Consider the following 24364-nt stretch of genomic DNA (forward strand, 5'->3'; position numbering starts at 1 on the left):
CTTGATCCCAGGACCCTGGGATCGTGACCTGAGCAGAAGGCAGAGGCTTTAACCCACTGAGCCAGGTGCCCCCATTTTAAGTGATTTTTCAGTAATATTTTAATCAAGGAAAGCCTGCATGGCTCAGTCAGTTCAGCGGCTCGGGTCATGTTCCCAGAGTCCTGGGTTGGAGTCCCACATCGGGTTCCTTGCTCAGCAGGGAGTCTGTTTCTCCCTCTCTCTGCCTGCTGCTCTCCCTGCTTGTGCTCTGTCTCTCTGACAAATAAATAAAATCCTTGAAAAAAAATTTTTAGTCAAACTTTAAAAAAAAAAAGAAATCCACGACATTGATGGAGGAAATGTTAAGTAGCATGACAAGTAATAAGGTATGATATTTGGTGCCATGCTGAACTTTGGTGCCCCACAAATTAGATCCCATTTAGCCATGTTTATTGTTCAACTTGGTAAAATAGCAAGAGATATTACTCAGAGGTTGAAGAGAGTAAATGTTAAACCAAACCAAATGCAATAAACAAAAAAAAGATTAGCCCTCTCTTTGCATTTTTTTTAAAAAAATTGTGGTAAAAAAACACCTGAAATTTATCATCTTAACCCTTTTTAAATGTATAGTTCATTAGTGTGAAATATATTTATAATGTTGAACCATGGCTCTTCAGAACTTTCTCATCTCGGAAAATGGGAACCCTATACCCATTAAACAGCCTCCCATTTTCCCTTCTCCCAGCTCCTGGTCACCACTATTCCACTTTCTGTTTCCATGAATTTTACTACTTTCAGATAACCCATATAAATGGAATCATACAGTATTTGTCTTTTTGTGACTGGCTTATTTCAGTTTGTATAATGTCCTCAAAGTTCATACTGTTACAGCAAGGGACCTCTTTATTGCCACCATGGTGGTCAAAACCATCTTCTTTTCATCTGACTGCAAAGGTCCAAATGGCCCCCTTGCCTCTAGTCTTGCCCGCCTCTAATTCATCTTCCACCCAATGGCTAAATGCAAATCTGACTTGAGAACTTGATGCCCTGACTATCTTTTGATAAAATTTAAATGCTTTAACCTGACATGGTTTTCACTGTTAGGCACTAATAAACTATTTCCTAAGCGACATCATTTCCTCATGGCTCCCAAACTAGATATACTCTCTGGTTCATACATTCTAAGTTTTTTCCTTGATCATGCTGTTTTATCTTTTCAGCCAGTATTTGTTGATGGAGAATCATGAATGAATCATGACTTTGACTGAAGCTTACTATGCTTGTCAGCTGCCCTTGCATGGAACTAACTTAGAGACTTAATGTCAGAATGTAATAATTTGACAATAAAATACAGACTTCCCATTTTTAGAGCGTTTCTCAACTAAAAATAGTCTGATCTGAAAACAAAAGAAACTTAAGAAATACGTTGACCAAATTCACATGAAGGGGGGAGAAACGATAGGGAATTTTCCTTATTTTAAAGTCTTCGTTTCACTTGGCCCTTTAATAAAGAATACATTAAAGGCTTCTCTCTCTCTCTCACTCATTCACACTGTAATTTAATTATTTATTTATTGAGGGCCTCCTATGCATTTAAGCTGTGAATCAACAAGGTAAAATTCTGGGTACCTGGGTGGCTCAGTGGATTGGGCCGCTGCCTTCGGCTCAGGTCATGATCTCAGGGTCCTGGGATCTAGTCCCGCATCGGGCTCTCTGCTCGGCAGGGAGCCTGCTTCCTCCTCTCTCTCTCTGTCTGCCTCTCTGCCTACTTGTGATCTCTCTCTGTCAAATAAATAAATAAAATCTTTAAAAAAAAAAAAAAACAAGGTAAAATTCTGAGAGGAGTTTGTACATCTTGAGTAGCTACACATATTTCAGTAATTACCCAGTTCATATAACTTCTTTCGTTTCTCAAGCAGTGTTTCTTTCATCTCTTCTTCTTCTTCTTTTCTTTTCTTTTTTTTTTTTTTTTTTTAAAGAATTTTAGTTATTAGAGAGAGACAGATAGCGACAGAGAGCACAGTGGGGAATAGAGGGAGAAGCAGGCTCCCTGTCAAGCAGGGAGCCGGATCGGGGGCTGGATCCCAGGACCCTGGGATCATGACCTGAGCCGAAGTCAGATGCTTTACTGACTGGGCCACCCAGGTGTCCCTCAAGCAGTGTTTCCTGACTGCTGGATGGAAAGTAGCTAGTGTTTGGAGTTCACATACCCATCATAAAGTATGTTGTACGATCTTTTTTTTTTTTAAGCTAGTTAGATTGAGGAGGAACTCCCACATTAGACTCTCAAATGGGACTGAAGTCACCCACTTTTCACAAGTTTAGTGAATTACTGAAACGTCTGGAATCAGTGTCACAGCTTGAGCTTGACAAAGGAACCCCCTTCCTGCCTTATGAGCCTTCTTTATTCCCCCTGAGCTGTAGTCGCATTGCGTATATGGTTTCTTGAATATATGATTTGGTCTCTCCTGGCAGTGCTCTGCTCATGTTATTCCTTATGCCTGAAAAGCTCCTTATCTTGTTCTTTTCTTTTCTACAAATTCTATTTATCTTTCAAGACTCATCTCAGATGTTTCTCCTCCAAGTTGTCTTCCCCTTACCAGGTTAAGTGCTTTTACTTGGGACTTCATAATCCTGGGCTTTCCTTTATCTTACACTTAGAGCACCATGTTGTCTGTTTAAGGTTTGTGTCTGCTACTAGACTGTGAGCTGCTTTTGAGGTTTAAGGCATTTCTGTGCGTAGCTTGCTGCTACGTAGGTTCTCAGTGGTTCTTTGAATGAATAAATTGTATTGTTACTGAATGATTGATTTTAAAAAAGTGTGTGACTGAAGGAGTAACAAAAGCCTAATGCCAAACCTACTAAGAAGCCAAGTGATTTCTAATCATAAGTTTTGTGCAATGCAGTCTTGTTCCTGTGAAGGCCTTATTCACCAGCAAACTTGGACATCTGTCTGACCCTTACAAAGAAAAAAACAAAAACAAAAACTCCCTAAAGGGAAGAGAACTAACAATAATTGAATACTACTTTGTGTTGGGCACTAGGGACTTTGTTATTTACAGCTTTCATTTGGCTGTATGGGGAACTTAGTATTTTCCCTTTTAACAGCTAAGGCAACCGACACTGAGAGAATTTTAGTTAGAAATTTAGTAATTTGATTAAACCCTTGTTATCTTACTGTCTGCTTTTTTCCTATGCATTTTGCTATCTGCACAAAATTAAGGGTCTTATCTGGTATATCTTAGTCATCTCTTATCAAAAGGTAGCCACAAATTTTAAAAACTGTTTTAGTTTGTTTTTTTGAGAGATTGAGAGAGAATGAGACAAGGAGGGGGAGGGGGAAGTGGGCTCCCCACTGAGCAGGGAACTGGCCCCTGGGCTGGATCCCAGGACCCCAGGATCATGACCTGAACCTAAAGGCGGACGCTTAACCCACTGAGCCACCCAGGCGCCTCTAGAAACTTTTAAAGCAGAATGAATGCTTTAATATTAATGATAATTTTGCTTTACCATTTATAAAGGGCTTTTGCATTCACATATAATAATCTAAAGATGGATTCTTTTAAGATATTATAAATTCTTACAAACAGCTTAAAATATTAGCATAGAGCATTGGTGCAGTGGAGACTGTAGTGTCTTAGCAAATACTGTATTTCTCCAAATTAGACTAAATTGTTCATACTTCAGTAAATTTTTTAAAGAAATCATATAGTTTTTCTACTCTTTCTAGTTAAATAATTTTTCTAATTAAATAATTAAGCCTAATAAATAATGATATTTAGCTATTTTTAGAAGTTTCATGCATAATTTAGACTGGATATACTTGCTAACATCCCAGAAATCTGTTTTCATTGTATGTGAAATTGCGTTGTACTTCCCCATGTTCTTGTCATTTTGGAAACTAGTTCTTTTCAAAGTCAGGAGCAGAAAAAATTTTATCTAGTCTTTGACAGGAAAAAATTAAAAGATAAGAAAGTCCCACCAAACCATAGAAAATCAAACTGCAGTAGTGGAATGAGCAGGTTCCTAAGTGCCATTCATCTGTGTTCAAATCTGGACTCTGTTGTTTCCTAGCACTTTTAACAGTGGACAGATAATTTCTTTCCAAGTTCAATATCTTCAATAAAATAGAGGCTAATAACAGAGGCGCCTGGGTGGCTCAGTGGGTTGGGGCCTCTGCCTTAGGCTTGGGTGGTGATTTCATGGTCCTGGGATTGAGCCCCACTTTGGGCTCTCTGCTCAGCAGGGAGCCTGCTTCCTCCTCTCTCTGCCTGTCTCTCTGCCTACTTGTGATCTCTGTCTGTCAAATAAACAAACAAAATTTATTTAAAAATAAGTAAAAAATAGAAGCTAATAACAGTATCAGGGTTTTTTTTAGGTGGTTTCTATTGTGAAATGACATGTTTATAAAAGTAATTGCATAGGGGCACCTGGGTGGCTCAGTGGGTTATGGGTGGCTCATGACCTGCCTTCAGCTCAGGTCATGATCCCAGAGTCCTGGGATCGAGACCCACATCGGACTCTCTGCTCAGCAGGGAGCCTGCTTCCTCCTCTCTCTGCCTGCCTCTGCCTGCTTGTGATTTCTCTCTGTCAAATAAATAAATAAAATCTTAAAAAAAAAAAGTATTGCATAGGGTTTGATAAATGGTAGCCCCTTGATAAATGTTACTTGCTGTTATTTGGGAGAGGGTGTATTTCTGCAGCATTTTAGGTATATGCAAGTATCAAAGTCTTTTAGCAGACACAGAGCTTTCTCAGAAGTCTGACTTTACACATTGAGCTGATCAGCTTTTATTTCTGGAGAATGAAGTTACTGTGACAATTTCACTCCTGTGTGGTACAAACATCTGCAGGAAACTGGGGACATTATTTTCTGTTAAGGAGAAATCTCTCTTGTAAAACTCAAATTCAGGATTTACAGGAGAAATTACAAAGAAATGAAAAATGAGATTAGTTTTTATTAGTTATTTTTTGGAAAGTAGAAGGCATTTTTCTTCCTGTCAATATTTGAATTCCTCTTGACCATAGGTACTTGGGTAAACATTACTGTGTGCTGGTGTGAAGCCATGTGAGTAGAATCTATTCAGTTGGATTATATGACTTCAGGTGTTCTTTTTTTTTTTCCCTCTCCAGGAATTTTGATTTTTAAGTTGATCACTTAGTATAGTGTCTTGAAAGGTTTTCCTTTTCCTTTTCCACCTGAGAAAGGTGGTATTTCAACAATTAGGCAGGGCAAATATTACATGATGTTAGAGGGCCACATTGTGAAGGATTCTAAAGGTAAGCTTTTTTTTCTTAACAACTTTGGATTTCTTACACGTACAGTATCTGAAACAAAGTTGTCCTTCCATAACGATTTTTTGAATAAATTATCTTCTTGGTAAGAATTTATAGTACTTTCTATTACATTTGTGAAATCAAAAATATATATCCGTATTTATATCTTTGCTCCTAAAATTTGAAAATAATTTCAGTGTGATAATAATGGTTTTGTGCATCTTAATTTATCAGCACATTTGTCCATTTCATTTTTATCCCAAAGGTGGAACTGATTCTTGATTCATGGTATTGTTTTCAAGTAATGAAACACATCCATGAGATTATTTTTGTTTTATTTTGAATAGATTGTTTTTGTTTCTGGGGCTTTTGGAACTGATGTTAAACTTCCCTGTGTCCTGTTGCAAGGTTTTCAGGATTTCTGTCAACTGCTCAGCATGTTTATGGATGTCTGTTTTATTTTACTATGGAGAGTCTTCTACTTTCTTCCGCTATTTGAATTTTCCTTTAAATTTTCCTTTAAAACTCTCTTCTCTTGGGGCGTGTGGGTAGTTCAGTCTGTTAAGTGTCTAACTTTAGCTCGGGCCATGATCTCAGGATCTTGAGATCAAGCCCTGTGTTGGGCTCCCCGGAGATTCTCTCTTCTCCAGTCTCTCTCCCTGTGCCCCTCCCCGCCACTTCTGCATGCGTGCTCTCACTCTCAAAATAAATAACCAAAAAAATAAATCTTAAAACCCAAAATCTTTTCTCATTATTGAACAAACAAAAACTTGATTTTATTTGGGTGGCAGCTAATTACAGCACATTTTCAGTGTTTGTAAGCTTAGGGTGAGACAAATGCTGTCAGGCCCTGTTGGTAGGAGTACGGATTGATCAGACCAAAAAAAAAGGTCAGGAATGATTTTTGTATAAATATGTTTGCTATAGGATTATTTATACCATAGAGAATACCAGGGTCCTGGTATTGAGCCCCGCATCCAGCTCCCTGCTCAGTGGGGAGCCAGCTTCTCTCTCTCCCCTGCCCTGGTTATGCTTTCTCTTGTTCTCTCTCTCTCAAATAAATAAATAAACTCTTTAAAAAAATAAACTAAAATAAAGTTTATTGGATGCATATGTTTCTTCATTTTTTTTTTTTTTTGTTTTAAGATTTTATCTGAGAGAGAGAATGAGTGAGAGAGAGAGCACAAACACATGAGTAGGGGCAGAGGAAGAGAGAGAAGCAGACTCCCCTGCTGAGCAGGGAGCCCGGTGTGGGGCTCCATTCCAGGACCCTGGGCAGACACTTAACCGACTGAGCCACCCAGGTGCCCCCATTTTAATGACTTTTTAAAAATACTTACATGTGAACGAATTAGAATATAATACTATGGAAAATTGATTCCATTGTCAATTAACTATATCAAGATATCAGTGAAGATTTTCTCTGTAGGTGGAATTGTAGATGACAAGCTTTCTTTATCTTTCTCTTTATTATGTAGATTTTCTATATAGGTCATGTATTACATGTATAATGACAGAAAAACTGCCAGTATTTTTTTAAAAATCACTAATATATTAACTACAAAATAAGACTAGAGAGAATTTACTAAATGTTGACAGTGGTTTTCTTTAGATAGATTGTGAATAACAATTTTTGGATTGTGAATAACTTTTTTTTGTTCTCCAGTCTATCTCCAGTAAGATAAGTTGAAAAATAAGTTATTTTATAAGATATAACAGCAGTCAGCTAGGAATTTGCCTGAAGATAATTTTCTTTATGAGACCTTTTGTAATCATTTTTAAAGGAAAAACAGGCTTTCTTTGCATTTTTTGATAGCTATGGTAGATTTGATATTCTGAATCTTTTAAATAGGTTTCTTCTGATTTCTGATTGAATTGGGTGAAGTAGTTATTACTACTAGTGATAAAGTGTCCTACCCTTTGAAATTGGTGTGAGGGTGAGCCTCCATTTTACTACTGATATGCCAGCTTCAACGTATTTTTCTTTTATGTTCTTGCTATGCTGTATTTACTGTATGGAGCTAGGAGCTCTTTAATAAGCAGAAGTAGCATTTCATCTATAAATGGCTTATTTTGCCCAGCTGTTAACACCTGAAACAAATATTTTAGATACGCTTAGGCCTTTGAAACCTGTTATTTTAAAAAACTAGAGTTATTCTCATAGATGAATATGAAAGCAGGATGGATAATAGTAATAGGTGTTTATAAAACTATAGCTACTACTTGTCAAGCACCTGTGGTGTTCTGGGCACTGTATCAGACACTGACAAACATTATATAATTTTCACAACAGCTGTGTGAAATTATATTTCTTTACCTTTTTTCCCTGTAGAGGAGGCACCTGTGGTTCAGAGAGACAAATTTGTCTAGTGCCACACAGTCAGGGAGTGCTGAAGCTGAGACTGCATTCAAGTCTTTGTGACTGCAGTGCCCAAATGTGGGACCTTTGTCTTGTTTCCTATTGTATATCTAGTTCCTAGAACAGGAGCTGTATATGCTAAGCACTCAACATATACCCTTTGAATGAATGAGCTGTATGCCTAGAAGCTTCTCTAAGTGGCCAAGCAAAAGAAATTGTTCTGTTCCAGTAACACAGAATTATATAGAGAAGTGAGGCTGACACAATATAATGCTATTAGCCAAATGGAGGTACTTACACCAAAATCTAGGTCATAATAACAAATGATCAGATTGGGATCTTCTTTTTTGATGTAATTGTGTAATTTCTTCTGAGTACATATGCTAGATCTCTTTTCCACCTAACTTTGATATCCAGTGAACAAAGAAAAAGCAAAAGATAAATGATATTGAATCTTTACCAGTGAAAAAAATCTAGGTAGAAACTCAGGTTCTGTAAATGTCAAGAAACTACAATGGGAATTTCTTGATTGGGACATTAGGAACCTCGGGTTTTGTGGAAATAACGATGTGCCATTGTGGTACATGAATATACTTTATTTCACTGGTAACAGCAATTTTTTTTTATAGTTCTATGACAGCAAAGACTAAATTCCAATTGGAAGAAAGTTTAGTATTTAGACATCTTATAAGCATAAGTGGTTCTAGTTTTTAAGATGAATCGTTACAGAAGCCTTGTTGTGACTCTAGCCTTTCTTTCTCTTTGCACTTACTGTGCATGTCTCAAATATTCTTGGTTGCTAAGAATTAGCTGACTCATGGGTTGAATACTCTGAGTATACTAGCTGTGTAATCATGATGGTGATAGCATGTGCCATTAAAGGAATGCTGAGTGCTATATACATAATATTAGGAAAGGGGGTGACGGCAGTATGTATCACATTTAATGCTCCAGTGTATCGTGATTCCAGGAATGTCATTCCATGCCTAGACCACTTTATAGTCTCCCCTGCAGAAATTATCTTGTTCTTATTCATCAAAAGGAGACTGAGTTTTTGCATGAGATAGTGGTTTACCACAGATCTGAGTATTGGTCATTTGAGACCAGCCTATGTGTTTGAAGGTATTTCATTTCCTTAGTGGTTTAAAAGCCATTAAGATCTTGTAGTTTAGTGTATCTCTTTGCTTGAATCAAACACAGCTGAGAGTACATTCTTCCGTATTCTTATGGACTGTGTTAGTTCAGCTTCAGCAGATGGCCAGGCACTTCCCCAAATCACTGGGTTCATTCTGAGTTTCTCAGATCTCTACCATTTTTTAAATGATGGAGCTCTGGCCATGAGCTTTGTCAGCCTCATGAGGGCAGCTGATATATCTATTTTGTTCATCATTCAACCTAGGTTTGTGTATTATACATATTGGGAACTTCATATTTATTGGATGAATGACAAAAAAAAGAAGGCTCTACTTGATCAGCATTTAGTAAGAACTCAAACACCTGCCTGCTGAGGAGCCTTTCCTTTGGTTATCTTTTGTGATTTCTTTATGTATGCTAATAGCATCTGTGAAAATCCTTGCAGTCTAATCTATTTTATCTTTCTGTATTTAACTGTCTTTCTTGTCTGTCTGTCTAATCTACCAGACAGTGGATTAAGCAGTCCACTCAAACCTTTGATGGTAACTAGGCTTTGCAGCAGAGACTGAATTTGAATACACTCGGCCAATCCAAATTTCTCACCTCTAAGTGCTGTCTACCCTTGAGCCTCTAGTTTGAATGGGTTTTTTGGGACCACTACTGGTAACAAGGACTCAGAAATGACTTGTTATCGCTAGGTAGCAGCCAAGCTGAAACTTGATGTCCTCTGTCTAATCCAGCCTGTTTCTTGGAGACAAATCTACCTTTTCGATGTCTGACTACACCACACTATCTCCCTTATAGTTCTTCACCTTCTTCTTCTTCTCCTCCTCCTCCTTCTTCTTCTTCTTCTTCTTTTTAAATCTACTACTTTCTGTACTCTGAAAGGTTATGTGGCATGTCAACATTTTTCAGTTATCTGGCATTAAGAAACCCCTACTATTTCTAGTTCTACTGGATTATTTTCAACTTCAAAATAAATCTATAGATGTGATAGGAAAACATTTTACCCAGGAATTCCTTCTATGGCTTTGTTTTTAAAAGTAATGAATTTTCGGGGCACCTGGGTTGCTCAGTCGTTAAGTGTCTACCTTCAGCTCAGGTCATGGTTCCAGCTGCCTGCTCAGTGGGAAGAAGCCTGCTCCTCCCTCTCCCATTCCCCCTGCTTGTGTTCCCTCTCTTGCTGTCTCTCTCTCTCTCTCTGTGTCAAATAAATAAAACAAAAAATAAATAAAATAAAAGTAATAAATTTTCTTTCCCTTACCTGCAGGAGGCTGTTTTCTTGATTGGGGACATATTTTATTAAAGATTATTTATTTATTTATTTATTTGACAGAGAGAGAGAGAGACAGCGAGGGAGGAAACACAAGCAGGGGGAGTGGGAGAGGGAGAAGCAGGCTCCCCACCAAGCAGGAAGCCCGACATGGGGCTCAATCCCAGGACCTAAGCTGAAGGCAGACGCTTGACTACTGAGTCACCCAGGAAGTCTGCGGGGGCAGTACTTTAGGACTTCAATATTTTTGTTTTAATCACCAAGAAGAATCAGTGGAAATCTTATTCCAAAAAGAATATTATTTCTTAATTTAAGGAAATTATTCTTATATATGTAATAACATTAAATTAGTGTAAGTATTAAATTACATTTTATAATAAAATCTGAGGTTCTACCTCACTTTTCAGGTAATTATCCTCTATTTAGTCCAGTTATTTAATATTTATGTTTCTATTTTAAAATATTTATTTATTTATTTATTTATTTATTTTAAAAGATTTTTATTTATTTGACACACAGAGAGAGAAATCACAAGTAGGCAGAGAGGCAGGCAGAGAGAGAGGAGGAAGCAGGCTCCCTGCTGAGCAGAGAGCCCAATGTGGGACCCTGAGATCATGACCTGAGCTGAAGGCAGAGAGGTCTAACCCACAGAGCCACACAGACGCCCCAGATTTATTTATTTTTAAATATTTTATTTATGTATTTGTCAGAGAGAGCACTAGCAGGGGGAGCAGCAGGCAAAGGGAGAAGAGGGAGAAGCAGACTCCCTGCTGAGCAAGGAGCCAGTGCAGACTTGATCCCAGGACTCTGGGATCATGACCTGAGCCCAAGGCAGATGCTTAACCCACTGAGTCACCCAGGTGTCCCGATTTACTTATTTATTTTAGAGAATAGAAAAGAGTCAGGGAGTGACGGAGATAGAGGGAGAGAGAGTCTTAAGCAGACTCTGGACTGAGCTCAGGGCCGATGCAGGCCTCAGTCTCACGACCCTGAGATCAGGAACTGAGCCGAAACCAAGGGTTGGACGCTTAACCGACTGCACACACAGGTGCCCCTAATATTTATGTTTCGAAGACTTAAAACTCTTTGTGCAGTGTTGACAGCCTTCATCTTCAGGTTTGTTTTAATTAAAATTTAAACAGAGAATGGCCTGTGCTGTAAATCAGCCTTACATAGTAAATAATTAGCAGAACCAGGATTCCAGCCCATGTTCACTTGACATTAAGACCCATTGTTCTTACACCTAGCAGACGTAGAATGGGTTGAAAATGATATCAAAATTTAAGAACTTTGGGTGCCTGTGTGGCTCAATCATTAAGCGACTGCCTTCGGCTCAGGTAATGGGATGGGTCCTGGGATTGAGCCCTGCATTGGGCACCCTGCTCAGCGGGAAGCCTGCTTCTCCTTCTCCCACTCCCCCTGCTTTTGTTCCCTCTCTCTCTTGCTATCTCTCTCTGTCAAATCAATAAATAAAAATCTTAAAAAAAAATTAAGAGCCTCATATCCATGTTTATCATGTCCAGTTTATTTAATGGTAGATTTGGAAATTAAGACGTGGTCATGAAGAAATCACTTGGAAGTTTTTTGTTGTTGTTGTTGTTTTTAAACCACTAAAGCCTTGGGGAGGTACCACTCATTGCAACTGGTTTTGACCAATACCAAGTTCACAATAATTAAAGGCAATAAAGCATTGGATGTTTTACCAGTTCATTATTACTATTATTATAATCTGAGTTACTTAAATTTTCCTTGAAAAAAGCCTCAGTCCAATACTTGAATGAGAGATTTTTATCTGTAGTTTTTCTCTGTGGTTCAGTCATCTCAGCAAAGGAGAATTGCATTTCTAAAATAACCTTTTCTGGGGCACCTGGGTGGCCCGGTCAGTTAAGCATCCACCTTTGGCTCAGGTCATGATCCCAGGGTCATGGGATTGAGTCCCGCATCAGGCTCTTTATTTGGCAGAGAGCCTACTTCTCCCTCTTCCTTTGCCTGCTTCTCCCTCTGTTTGCCACTCCTACTGCTTTGGTCTTTCTCTCTCTGACAAATAAAATCTTAAAAAAATATATATAATAATCTTTTCCATTTTCTTGAACAGGTATCGGGTTTCCCATTCAAAAGCCATTTTTAAAAAATATTCACCCAACACTGTATGCCTCCCTTGGTAGAGTTTACTTTAGAACACTGTCCTTCTATATAAAACCTAAGCCCACATCCATAAATACTAAGAGTCTGAACACACAAGGACCTTGCAGGTTATTTGAGCTAAGTATGACTTGAGATTATTCTAGTAAAAAAGCCAGGCTTCATAGAGCAGCGTGGTCACATATTGGCTGGGGAAAGCTGTCTAGCATACAAATTTTATTCCATTTTTTTTCCAGTTCGTTTACTGAATGGCCATGTTAGTATTTTAGGATACCTGTTTATGACCGCTTGCTTTGTGTGTCAAATAATATTTGTCTGTCTACAAGTAGTCACATTATGAAGATGGGGGAAAATATATTAATAAATAATAACTACCCTTTAAAAAATTCCCACTACATGCCTGGCACCTTACTCTGGATGCTTTAATAAATATTTTATTGTGATTCCTTGCGTTCCTTGTGCAGGTTGGCTCTTTCTTCATTTTGTAGATAAGGATACTAAATCTCATGGAGGTGGATTAATTTGCCTGATACTCAGTAGATGGAGGGGTGGGTATTAGTAATCAAACCCAGGTCTGACTGATTTCTAGCCCCTTGTTCTTTGCTGTTCTATATTATCCATGACAGTTATGTGAAGGAGACCATAGAATTATTTGCTTCATATGCTTAGGAGGAACATTCTTTTTTCTTAATTTTATTTTTTATTTTTAAATAGGTTCCATGATGTCCATTGAGGGCCGTGAACTCACTAACCTGAGATCAAGGCCTGAGTTGATAAAAAACGGGTTGGATCCTTAACCCTGACTGAGCCACTCAGGTGCCCCTGGGAAGAACTTTTTGATACTAAGTACCATTCTGGACCATTTTACTTACTCTGGCCACTCTTACCTGCCTGCCACTACTGCCTTAATATTTTCTTCATAACCTTTTTATTATGGAGCAAGGAAAAAAGAAACCTTTAGTATCAAAATGCTTTTTGACGCGTGTCTCAAGTATCATGGGGCTAGCTGCCTTGTCATACTTGTCATTATATTTTTTACTTAGAGATTAATTTTTTTCATGTGCAGCTGGATGTGTAGTTGAAGATGGGTGTTCTGGATTGAGCATAGTATAGATTATTACTGTCTAGTAGTATTTTTGTTTTTTTTTAAGATTTGATTTATTTGAGAGAGAGAGAGAGCATGAGTGGAGGGGAGGGGCAGAGGCAGAAGCAGACTCCCTACTAAGCAGGGAGCCTGATGCAGAACTCAATCCCAGGATCTGGGATCATGACCTGAGCCGACGCAGATGCTCATCTGACTGAATCACCCAGGCACCCCCTGTAGTACTTTCTGATAGAAATATCCTATATCTATGCTGTCCAGTATGATAGCTGCTAGTTACATGGGGCCATTGAGTTTGAAATGCAGCTAGCATGACTGAAGAAATGAATATTTTATTTAATTTTGATTAATTTAAATTCAAATTAAAATAGCCCATATAGCTGCTGGCTACTGTATTGGACAGCAGCACAGCTTGAGGTTATAACTAATGCTTGTGTTTGGTGGGTAATGATAGAATTTGAAGAGATCCAGTAATTGGTAGTTTAAAAGTTGCTGATTTGTTTTCCAGCAGCATTAAATTTAGCAGGCCATGGGACCAGAGTAGAGCAGTTCGTGTTTCCAAAGCACTTTTTGATCATTCATGATCTCATTTGATGAATATTTTAGGTATAATATCATTTAGGTTTAATGTCTGTAATGGATCACAGAAGAAAGGCTGAAGAACAAAACCATTTATAACTTCCTTGTGTAGGGTCTCCTCCTGTTGAAATGGACACCATTCTGGCCTGTTGGTGCTCAGGTTGCAACATGAGGACCTGGACGGGAGCCTGTGCTCATTGACTGAGATTGGAGAATTACATCTCCCCTTCACTTAGAATGTCCATTAATTTTATTTTTTAGGTGTAAAGAGAGGGAAGTAGAGGCAGTTTCTAAATTTAGTCATAGAACTACAATAATTTGATAACCAACAAAAGAAAATGTAGTTTTCCTTTCTAATATGCCAAAATAAATCCTTAGGGCTTTGTTTTTAGCTCTTTGTTTTGGAAAATACAACTCCACTCAGAAATGTACTATATAAGATTCGTTTTTAAATTGATACATATCATCTGAAGAAACTTCTGATTGAATTAAATAATAGATTTTATATGATACTTTGAAGAAAAATTTGTTTCCCTATAGTCTTAGTACATTTGGTTTTTATTTTGGTTGGTCTTATGATAATTTGTAAAAGATACTGATTTTTATTATGTGTTACTTGTGTTACTAAGCATATTTTTTCCTCTGGCATTTTATTTGTAAAATATTCTTTCTATCAAAGCTTACAACTAATCAACTCTGGATGCTTTTGATTTTTCTGACTGTGCCAGGGCATTGACTGAAGTTCCCTATAGGGAGAAAAGAGAGCACATGGGACTCGTGACTTTATGTACTCCAACAATAGAGCTTTTATGACATTGGAGGTGATTTAAAAAGCTAGAAGTAGTTCTTAAACATGGCATCGCTGTGTTGCCTTTTTTTTTTTTTGTATTCTCAGAGCTGCCAGGAGTGCATCGGGCCTGTAATTTCCTGTTCTCTGAATCCCCCATCTTTCTGCAGCTCCAAGCTTTGTGTCCCACAGCCTGTGACTCTGTGCTAACAAATCGCTATTGTCCAGTGGGGCGAATGGTGGCTGGAACTAAAGAATTGCTGTCTGGTTTCTATTCAAATCCAGGTAGTGAGATATATGAATGGACTTTTCGAATCGTCATGTGAATAATGTCTGCTCGGCATGAAGGCTCAGAGCCACACTAGGAAAGATTAACTCCTAGGCTGACCACTAACATCCTTTATGGTAGGAGGTAGAAACATTCCCAATATCATTCTATTCATACTTAATTTTCCATTTTATCCTCCCAAAGTAGAGTTAACCATTCAGTTATTTGGCTACTTTTCTACTGAGTTTTAGTGTTTCTGTTGATAATATGGAAGTTTGGGAAAATGCTAAGTTGTTTTTCACCTAGAAACACTGTATTATTTTCTGTCAAAAGTTTTCTACCTCACATTTATTATGGCATAAAGTTCTCTTTATAGCATACATACAAAAATGAGAAAGAGCGAGCTGCTTTTTCCAAGAAACCAACCCTTGAAAATGCTTTTTAACCAATGAAGGGAAAGATCCTTTTTTTTTTTTTGTGCATTCTACTTATTTGCATTTCCCCCCAAACTCCAAATTAATACAAAGAAAATAGAAACAACTTCAAAGGCAGTATATTAACCAAACAAACAAGCCTTATTCAAATTAAGAACCAACTTAAGCATTTGTAAGTATAGCAGAATCAGAATTTTTTTAAATCAGATTTGGAAACCAGACCCAAGTCACAATTCTCATTTATCCTTGGGAAATTATTATTTTATCTTTGCCTTGTATACCTGAAAAAATGTCCATAGGCCAGAAGGGCCATGCTTTTTTACACTCCTTCCATATTGCAGGTACTGTGGAAAGGAGAGCCTTTTATGTTTCTTTTTGTCTTAAACTCAGACAGCTTTGTAAGCAGTAGTGTGTAGATTACAAGAGTTAGACAAAAGCAGGCGCGACTGAGAAGAGTTGCGGGGGGGAAGCTTGGGGCACTTCCTGTCACTCAACACATTCCAGATCACTAAAAAATTTCCACACCCTCTGCATTCCCTCTTGCCCACCCCAGATCCCAGTATTTTCTGATTCCATACGTTGTGGTATTTATCACACTCCTCGCTATCACTGGGCTCTGGCAAGACTGCTTCCGAGGAGATGCATTCCTTTAGACTGCACAAAGCATAGCTGGGAAAATGGCTGGCAGTTTCAGAATCTGGTCACGATCGCACGCATGAGCACCTCACACATCCATGCCCCTTCCCCCCGCCCCTCCCGCCCCTGCAGCTGGCTGACCTGTCTCACCCACTGCTGGCCTATCGAACGGCCAGGACTGTCTGGTTTTGGCTCATGCCTTTGTCCATGTCTGGCTTAGTTCCTCTCTGTCTACGCTTGCCACTACCCCCACCGCCCCAGGCAGCACAAGTGTTTGGCCACACAAAACTACAGATAGAAAAGGTGGTAAGAACTTCAAACTTTTTTCTCCAACAGTTTATTCTTTTGTGAACCTCTCCCTTTTTTAACCACTCTGCTTTAAGAAAACAAATACAAAATTAATTATCTAAAGGCAAAGAATGCAAAACAACCTTTGTGTTCCTTATAATAACTGACTTCATAACTCTCTCCAGCTGCGTTATGGGGTGTGTATAAAAAGCTTCTGTTCTGAGAACAAAGGAGCACGTGCAGAAATGAGACTAAAAAAATCCACTGACAGTATTTCACTACACAAATTACTTACAAGATTTTAGTTAAGCTTCTCAACAGATTCAATGTTAAAATGGTTTTTAGTTTAAAAAAAAAATTGAAAGTGCTTACCCAGTAAAAGAACCGAAGTAGTCCTGAACTGTTACGTAAGACTTTTTACAGTTGGATCTTTGTCAAAAGGGGGTGGGGGTGATGGGAGAAAGCAGCAGCAGCAATCAAAAAAGTTCGAGCTGCTGTGGCTAGAGGACAACTTCTGTGTTTCCAGATAGGATTCTTGCTGTAGAAATGGAACTTCCAGCCAGCAGAGCATCCTGTCCCGGTAGAGAAATGAGTTTGTCAGTTAAAAAAAAAATTAGATACTGGAACCCAGGCTAGACGAGGTATTGAACCGCGCCAGATTTCCTTGCAGCCCTGTCTGCTCAGCTCGCATTGAACTATATATGACCCAGATGATGGACAGAAGCACATTCAGTCATGTGCACTCGGGAAGAAAGCGGATTTGCTGGTCCCTGGCAGTGCAGGGGTTTGTCTTCTGATTGGGCTGTGCCCTGATCAGTGAAATGTGAAGCCCTCACCATTCAGAGGCCGTAATTCAGGACTGGCAGTTTGAGTGTCTGGCTGCCTCTAGTCACTGAGAGAGACTTTGAAGGTGTTGCTTTTGTTTGGTGGCATTACCCACCCAGAGGTTGCTTACACCTATGTACTAGGGTCAGGAGAAATGCTAGTCTTTCTAAAATGCAAGAAGGCAGCCGACTTTGCCTGAACCCTGTCCTCTTATTGTTGATGAACTTGGCCCAAACTTAAACCGATTATTTGGAGTGAGAATTGTTGTGATCCTAACCAAGGCTTATGTCCACACCACACACCCTGGCCATTATTTTAGGGTTTGGTAGGGTAAAAATAAAGGTACATTTGACTTACTAGATGATATAAATTGCTCCTCATGAAAATTAGATGGATAGATAGCAGAGAAGTTAAGTTTTGGCTTCTGGAGTCTTTTAACATACGAGGAAAAAGCTTGATCTCTTATTATCCCCTTTGTGAAGCTGTCACTCTTATTCCAGTCCTTAGTCATATAGGGGACTGTTGGGGGAAGCTTCCCAGGTGTAGACCCCAGTAAGCTATGGCATAGCCTTTAATCATGCCAGACAACCAGAGTCTGCCCTCTCCAGTCTGTCTGAAATAGGGTTCTTGGGATTTATTTCCCATCTTTCTGGACCACTAGAAAACCAGTTCGTTGTATAGTACTGTCAATTGTGACATTTTTGTTTAGTATATAAAAATTGCTTTGTTTAATGCAAATTAACATGATTTTTTTAAAAAATTTCAGGTTATAAAGGTGTGTTATGTGGCCTTGACACTGATATGTGAAATCCACTCCACATGGGCCACTCATTTTTTTTTTCTGGGGACTTATCTCTTTAGGGATTACTTTATATAATCCTTAACTGGCTTTTCGACATATAATACTTTGATTTATTTTTTATTTCTTAAGATTTTTTTTTTAAATTTTTATTTATTTGACAAGAGAGAGAGAGCACACAAGCACAGGCAGGCAGAGTGGCAGGCAGAGGCAGAGGAAGCAGCAGGCTTCCTGCAGAGCAAGGACCCGATGTGGGACTCGATCCCAGGACACTGGGATCATGACCCGAGCCAAAGGCAGCCGCTTAACCGACTGAGCCACCCAGGCATCCCTATTTTTCATTTCTTACACTTGTATAAATAAACCTGTAGTCACTGTATAACAACTGTCTATTTTGCTATAAATTCTGGGTTTGGATGTTTGTGCACTTGTGGTTTCTTAGGTGTTGACTACATTTACAGGGTCCTATGTTGGATGATGACCCTGAAATTCTTCTCATGTCTTAATCTGGGAAAAGCTGGCTTGAAAGGCTACCAGATATAAGAATCACCAAAGTTGGGGCGCCTGGGTGGCTCAGTGGGTTAAGCCACTGCCTTCGGCTCAGGTCATGGTCTCAGGGTCCTGGGATTGAGTCCCGCATCGGGCTCTCTGCTCAGCAGGGAGTCTGCTTCCTCCTCTCTCTGCCTGCCTCTGCCTGCTTGTGATTTCTCTCTGTCAAATAAATAAATAAAATCTTTAAAATGCAAACTATTTAAAAAAAAAAAAAAGAATCACCAAAGTCGGAGAACAAGGGATGCATGTTCTCACTCTTTCTATAAGTCATAGGACAATTATTCTTTTTTAAATTGTGGTAAAATATACATAACACTTACATTTTAACCATTTTTAACTTTACAGTTCTGTAGCTGTACAGTTCTTGTAACTGTACAGTTTTTTAACTTTATAGTTAAGTACATTCACATTGTTGTGCAATCATCACCACCATCCGTCACCAGAACTTTCTCATCTTTTTCTGCAGTTGAAGCTCTGTATATAACACTAACCTCCTATTCTTCCATCCCCTAGCTCCTGGCAACCACATTTCTACTTTCTGTCTCTATGAATTTGATACTCAAAGTATCTCATATAAACAGAATCATAGAGTGCTTTTTTTTTTTTGACTGCCTTACTGCACCTTGCGTAATGTCCACTGTGCTCATCCATGTTGTAGCATGCGTCAGAATTTCATTCCTTTTAAGGGCTGAATAATATTCCATTCTATATATACCACATTTTATTTATCCTTTCATCTGTCAGTGAACACTAGTTGCTTCTACTTTCTGGCTGTTAAGGCAGTCATTATTGACCATTCCTCTTACAGTGTTACGAGGGCTTCTTTTCAGAGTTGCTCTGACCCATCTTAGAAGCTATTCTGTTTTATAAATTGGAAGGGTTTGGCAGGGACTGTAGCCACTTCCTCTTGAATTGTGTCTGTGCCCCTGTGTAGACTCAGGACCTGTTAACAAAGTAGACATTAATATTAGTTGGGGGAAAAAAGGAATGAATAATAATAATAACTTTTACTGGGTTTTATTATGTACCAGACACTGTGACAGATATTTTATATACATAAGCTTATCCAATTTTCAAAATAACCCTACAGTATAATTACCGTTACCTTCATTTAACAGATAAGGGAAATTGCTCAAGACCTCACAGCATGTAGAAGATAAAATGGGAATTTGAACCCTTGTCTCTTTCAGCTCCAGATCCATTATGCTAGAGGCAAATTTAATAGTCTTTTTTTTTTTTTAAGATTTTATTTATTTATTTGACAGAGAGAAAGATCACAGGTAGGCAGAGAGGCAGGCAGAGAGAGAGAGGGAGGAAGGCTCCCTGCTGAGCAGAGAGCCCGATGCGGGGCTTGATCCCAGGACCCTGAAATCATGACCTGAGCCGAAAGCAGAAGCTTAACCCACTGAGCCACCCAGGCGCCCCAGTTTAATAGTCTTCATAGGTGATGGTCAGTGGGTTTTAGCCTAAGCATTGATTCCAAGTCAAATATTCTTTCACTGGACACCAGGAGCTATAGCCCTATGATAGATATTGTTCATGAGTAGATACTCAGAGGAAAGCTTGGCACGTTAGTAACTTGGACCTTTTATAGATTTTTAGCTGAACAACTGCTTGTAGAACTCTGTTCACAGATATTCCTCGTATGAAGATTCTTTCTCATATTATTTTTAAAGTGCAGGTAAATGAAATATACTGGAATGAATGCATCAGTATTCTTTAGTTTTCATTTGGCAGATACACACCCATAAACATGTATATAGGTATACCATATGTTTATGGTGCATATATATATAAGTGAGTGAGTGAAATCTAGGTTAAGAAGAGATCGAGAACAAAAAGAGGGATGCCTGGATGGCTCAGTCGTCAGGCCTCTGCCTTTTGGCTCAGGTCATGATCTCACGGTCATGGGATTGAGCCCCACATCAGGATCCCTGCTCCTCCTACTTGTGTTCCCTTTCTCGCTGTGTCTCTATTAAATAAATAAATAAAATCTTAAAAAAAAAATATGGTGAATTTCCCTTATAGGAACCATCTGATGTTCAAAAAAAAAGAAACAAAAGATTTTTTTTTTTAAAGATTTTATTTATTTATTAAGAGGGAGAGAAAGCCAGAGATAGGGCACAAGCAGAAGGAGTTCAGCAGAGGGAGAAGCAGACTCCCCACTAAGCAGGAGCCCCGAAGCGGTTGGCTCTATCCCAGGACCCTGGGATCATGGCCTGACTGAAGGCAGGCACTTAGCCAACTGAGTCACCCAGCCACCCCCAGAAAAGATTCCTACGGAATTTATATTCTAGTGAGAAACAGAAAATTAGTTAGCAAAATAAAAGGAAGTAAAACAGAAAAGCATGCTATGAAGAAAATAAAGAATCTGAAATTGACCAGTAAAAAGGAACTTTCTTAGTATTTTTAAATAAGGTTGTATTCTGATATTCTGATTCTAATAAGGCTAATTGCTAGTATTTGGCCCACATAATTTTTTCAAATTCTCAAATACTCTGAAAAATACAGAAGATAACATTATCCTCTTCCATTTTGTCTTCCCACAGATCACATGAAGGGTAAAGATGGCAATGTAGATTAAACAAAAAGAGACAGGAACTGCCATGGGCTAGACCCTATGGTAGCTGCTTTGCAAAACTGTTACATTGAATTTTTACAATATTCTTATTAAATTGGTATTGCCATTTCCTCTTTTTTTTTTTTTTTAAGATTTTATTTGTTTATTTATTTGAGAGAGGGAGAGCGAGTGCACACAAGCCAGGGGAAGGGCAGAGAGATAAGAGAACTCCTGCTTAGCAAGGAACCTGATTTGGGGCTTGATCCCAGGACCAAGGATGGTGACCTGAGCTGAAGGCATATGCTTAACCCACTGAGCCACCCAGGCACCCCCCCATTTTCTCTTTTATATAAATGAGGAGACTGAAGTATGGAGAAGTTAAGTAAGTTTTTCAGGATTCAAAAGACAGAACCAGTAGCTCAGATTTTTTATGGGTTGTTTTGTTTGTGTGGCTCCAAAGTGTGCACTCTCTATCTCTTTTTTTTTTTTTTTTTAAAGATTATTTTTCTTTATTTGACAGAGAGAACACAAGCGGGGGAGCAGCAGGCAGAGGAGGAAAGAGAAGCAGACCCTCCACTGAGCAGGGAGCCTGATGTGGGACTCAATCCCAGGGTCCTGGGATCATGACGTCTGCTGAAGGCAGACACTTAACTGTCTGAGCCACCCAAGCATCCAAAGGCCTCTCTTTTTATTACCTGTTTACTGTCTTCACTGAAGCACTTTCATTTACTCTCAAGAGCATTATGGGGTTCAGAGTGTTGGTGGTGATTATATCCCTGAGGACAGACTTTTTCAGAGTTGGGTTATGTTGACTTTATCATTTAAAATTCAGGCCATCGGGACGCCTGGGTGGCTCAGTTGGTTAAGCCGCTGCCTTCGGCTCGGGTCATGATCCCGGGGTCCTGGGATCGTGTCCCGCATGGGGCTCCTTGCTCAGCAGGGAGCCTGCTTCTCTCGCTGCCCTCTGCCTGCCTCTCTGCATGCTTGTGTGTACTCTCTCTCTCTGGCAAATAAATTAAAAAAAAATAAAAAAAATAAAATAAAATAAAATTCAGGCCATCAATGGGCGTCTTTGAGTGGCTCAGTCAGTTAAACGCCCAACTTTTGATTTCAGCTTAGGTCATAATTTCATGGGCATGAGATCCAACATGAGAGCAAGCCCTGCCTTGGGCTCCCTGCTGGGCGTGGAGCCTGCTTAAGATTCCCTCTCTCACTCTCCCTTAGCTGCTCCCCCCCTAAAAAAATTCAGGCCATCAGAATCTTCTGATGGTACTGATTATAATAACATGGATGGACACAGGCCCATTGAGACCACTTTGGTCTGATTTTCTATTTGTAGTAGCTTCTACCAGGCCTCTCTAAGCAGCTCTGTTAACTTTTTATATAAAGATCTTGTCCAGGATATATGTGACACCAAAATTAACACACTTTCTAAAAGTTTACATGTTCACCATTCCCATTAAAATCACAAGTGCCCATTGAGTAAGATGACAGATTAATTAGGCAATTCTTAGGGAGCCTCTTTTAACTTAAACTTTCTGAATATATAGTTTTTTCTTTATAAAAATTGTAACCTCTCATTTTTCTCTACGTTCTAAAGGCAATACCTATTAACACTTGAAAACTTAGGAAAATGGTATTTTTATTTCATACATATTTTAATTAATACATTTTATTTTTTAAAGGCAGCTTTAGGTTCATTTCAAAATTGACTGTAAAGTATGGAGAGTTCTCATATACCCCCTGTCCCCAACATGCATAACCTCCCCCACTGTCCATGTCAGGCACCACACTGGTGCAGTTGTTAAAACTGATGAACCGATACTGACATATCATTATCACCCAAAATCCATAGTGTACTTTAGGGTTCACTCTTAGATGTTGTGCATTGTGTGGATTGTGACAAATGTATAATGATGTGTGTTACCTTTGCAGTGTTGTGCAAAATTGTTTCACTGCCTTAAAAATGCTCTGTGTTCTGCCTGTTCATTTCCTTACTCCCTCCTAACAACTGGCAAGTACTCGTATTTTTACTGACTCCATAGTGTTGCTGTCATACAGTTGAAATCCTATAGTAAGTATGTGACCTTTTTTAAATAACTTCTTTAACTTACTAATAGGCATTTTAAGTTTTTTCCTTGTCTTTTTAAGACTTGATAGCTTATTTATTTTTAGCAATGAGTAATATTCCATTGTCTGTCTAGACCAGCTTATCCATTCACTTACTAAAAGACATCTTGATTGATTCCAAGTTTTGGCAATTAAGAATAAAGCTGCTGTAAACATCTATGTGCAAGTTTTTGTGTCAATGTGAATTTTCTGTTCATTTGGGTTAGTACCAAGGAGTATAATTGCTGGATTTACAGTATAAATATGTTTAGTTTTTTTTTTTTAATTGCCAAAATGTTCAAAAGTGTCTATACCAGGGGCATCTGGGTGACTCAGTCAGTTAAGTGTCTGCCTTTGGCTCAGGTCATGATCCCAAAGTCCTGGAATCCAGCCCTGCTTATCAGGGAGTCTGCTTCTCCCTCCCCTTCTACTCCCACCCCCGCCCCCACTCCCACTCTTGTTCTCTCTCTCTCTCTCTCAAATAGTCTTTTTAAAAAAATTAACATATAATGTATTGTTTGTTTCAGGGGTACAGGTCTGTGAATCATCAGTCTTATACAATTCATAGCACCCACCATAGCACATACCCTCCCCAGTGTCTGTCACTCTGCCACCCTAGCCTTCCCACTTCCCTCCCCTCCAGCATCACTCAGTTTGTTTCCCAAGATTAAGAGTCTCTTATGGTTTGTCTCCCTCCCTGGTCCCATCTTGTTTCGTTTTTTGTTTTTTTTTTTTTTTTTTAAAGATTTTATTTATTTATTTGACAGACAGAGATCACAGGTAGGCAGAGAGGCAGGCAGAGAGAGAGAGAGGAGGAAGCAGGCTCCCTGCTGAGCAGAGAGCCTGATGCGGGGCTGGATCCCAGGACCCTGAGATCACGACCTGAGCCGAAGGCAAAGGCTTAACCCACTGAGCCACTCAGGCGCCCCTCTTGTTTCGCTTTTCACTCCGTTCCCCCCACGAACCCCCGCCCTGCCTCTCAGATTCCTCTTATCAGGGACATCATATGATAATCGCCTTTCTCTGATTGACTTATTTCACTTATCATAATACCCCCCACCATCCACATTATTGAAAATGGCAAGTTTTTTGTTTTGTTTTGTTTTTAAAGATTTTATTTATTTATTTGACAGAGAGAAATCACAGGCAGATGGAGAGGCAGGCAGAGAGAGGGAGAGGGAAGCAGGCTACCTGCTGAGCAGAGAGCCCGATGCGGGACTCGGTCCCAGGACCCTGAGATCATGACCTGAGCCAAAGGCAG

The 24364-nt window shown here is 39.1% G+C and overlaps 1 protein-coding gene and 1 long non-coding RNA gene across 3 annotated transcripts in view; one reads left to right on the plus strand and one right to left on the minus strand.

The window, feature by feature from the left end:
- The window catches only part of LOC122917261, a 78734-nt gene extending 61717 nt beyond the window's left edge, over positions 1-17017 (minus strand). The window contains exon 1 of the long non-coding RNA XR_006386369.1: positions 16631-17017. This is a non-coding gene — a long non-coding RNA (uncharacterized LOC122917261). The remainder of the gene's footprint in view (positions 1-16630) is intronic.
- NR6A1 (nuclear receptor subfamily 6 group A member 1) overlaps positions 1-24364 on the plus strand; it is a 233455-nt gene that overhangs the window by 93735 nt on the left and 115356 nt on the right. The window lies entirely within an intron of this gene.

This window comes from Neovison vison, chromosome 9 (assembly GCF_020171115.1).
Source record: "Neovison vison isolate M4711 chromosome 9, ASM_NN_V1, whole genome shotgun sequence".
Taxonomy (NCBI): Eukaryota; Metazoa; Chordata; class Mammalia; order Carnivora; family Mustelidae; genus Neogale; species Neogale vison.